The sequence below is a fragment of the Penaeus monodon genome, chromosome 11 (genome assembly GCF_015228065.2).
Source record: "Penaeus monodon isolate SGIC_2016 chromosome 11, NSTDA_Pmon_1, whole genome shotgun sequence".
In the NCBI taxonomy this organism is placed as follows: Eukaryota; Metazoa; Arthropoda; class Malacostraca; order Decapoda; family Penaeidae; genus Penaeus; species Penaeus monodon.
The window spans coordinates 5,304,242-5,306,741 of NC_051396.1; positions in this window are offsets into that span (position 1 = coordinate 5,304,242).

Here is a 2,500-nt window from a genome sequence, read left to right on the forward strand (position 1 = left end):
AAGAGTGCCTAAAACCAGTCCATTGAGTGAGAGACGAGGAGATGAAATATATAAGGAAATAGATATTTGATAAAACAATGAATTAATCAGTTCAATGAATCAGTAAAAAATGGAAACATTAATAAACAAGAAAACAAATAAATGCAATGATAAAATAAATAAATAAATGATCGTTGAATTAGAAAAAAGAACGAATGAAGACACATTAATAATCAAGAAAATAAATAAACAGATCAGAAATATAAACAAATGAAAAAAGCAAACAAACTGATGAATGAATTAACATACATTAAAAAAACAAGAAAATAAATCATCATCTTAAAATCAAACATCTTTTTTTTCTTAAAATATAACCAACCTAAAGAGGTAGAATAAATTTAATAGCCAGACTTAGGAAAAAAATAAAAAAAATAAAAAAAATACAACACACCAAGTTGGCAATTGTCACTGTTGTCGTCTGTATATCTTTTTTCCCCTTTTTTTTGGCACCTATAGCCCACCCAATTAGCTTAATTAACAACTAGGTTCCGGAAATTTGATTATACCCACAGCCACACTCATATAAACACCTACGTACAAACGGAGATAATGTTTTCGTTGCCAAAGTTGTAATGATCAAATACCATTAGAATAACTGCTGACAAAACAACAACAACAAAAATGGATCATAGCAGTTGTCTCCCTAGCATCTGTTTATCTATCTGTCTATCTGTCTGTCTCTCTGTCTATAGGGACATCATTCTCTCTCTATCTCTATATACCTCTATCTATTTATATATTTCTCTCTATTTCTCTATCTATTTATCAGTCTCTCTCTCTCTCTCTTTATTTCTATATATCTCTATCTATATATTTTCTCTTTATTTTTCTATCTATTTATCAGTCTCTCTCTCTCTCTCTCTCTCTCTCTCTCTCTCTCTCTCTCTCTCTCTCTCTCACCACCCCTCCCTTCTCGCATCCATCACCCTCCCTTCCCCACCCCCCACCCCCTCTCCCTGACCTGCGTGACCAAAACTCATGTGTTTAAATGAGGCTTGTGGGCTCTCGTTGTAGTCAGACATGGTAAATAGTGTGAGGGTGTGAGAGCAGGAGGGAGAGAAGGGCAGGGGGGGGGGCAGAGAAGGAGGGGGAGGGAGGAGAGAGGGAGAGCAGGAATGAATGTGAGCAGGTGGGGGAGGGTGAGAATAGAAGGGAATGAGAGCAGGAGAGAGTGATAGAAGATGGGGGGAGGGGGAGGGGCAAGAGGCGGGGGTGAGAGCACAGGCAGGGTGAGAGCAGGAGGGAGTGAGAGCACGGGGAAAGAAGAAGGGGAGATGAGAGGAGGAAGGGGAGGTGAGAGGAGGGACAGGTGAGAGCAGGAGGGAGGGGTGAGCGCAAGAGGGAGGGGGGAGCAGGGGGGGGGGAAGGGGAAGGGGTGAGTTGAGAGAGGGGACAATTGAAGGGGGAGGGGAGGGGACAATTAAGAAAAGAGAAATGGGGAAAAGGGATAAAGGAGGAGGACTGAAAGCGTAGATAGAGAGAAAGAAGGATAAGCAGATAGATGGGCGTGGATAAGAAATCTTAGGGAGGAAAAGAAATGGGAAATAATGAAAGGAATTTTAGGAGAGGACTCAAAACAGAACAGAGTAATAAATCAAAAGTTCAAATGTCAATAGAATAATAAACAGAAGGGGGAGGAGGGAGAACGAACGAATAGAAAGAGAAAGTGGAAACAAAATACCAACTGGGGAGCGGGGGAAGAACAGGAATGAATGATCGAGGTAAAGAGAAAGGACCTGAATGTCAGTATACCTGTGTGTAAACGCGATTACCTCTTTGCGTGTATGTTTTGTTCGTGTGTGTACGCAAGCAGCGTGCATGTGTATTATTCAGACATTCCTTTCGTGAGCGATAATGGTCAAATACAACTCTGATTCCGGTAGTTGTAAGGATGAATGGTGGTCTTCAGTCGCTGGAAAATGGTCACGGTTGTTTCCAAGGTACTTTGATACTTGTACAAACATACACATACACACGAGTGCGCACACGCATGCATACGCGCACACAAGCATAAACACGCGAACACACACACGCACGCTCGCATACGCGCACACATGCACACAAGCATACCACGGATACACACACACACACACACACAAGCGTGCACACCGACACACACACAAGCACGCAAAGAAGCACACACACAAACACATGCACACACACACACACACATATACACATAAATATACAAACATACAGACGCACACATAAACACACACACATTTATATATATATATATATATATATATATATATATATATATATATATATATATACATACATACACACCTTGCTAATTTCGAAGCCCAAAGAACGAGTTTCGACCTACAACGCCTACTCCTTCCTCTAAGCTTCAAAATTAGCGCATTTAGATCTGAAACACGTATCGAAACCTAATTGGGCCAGCCTTTACAAATGCCTTACATTCGGAATGGCCTCTGAGTGTGCAAATCCCATCATG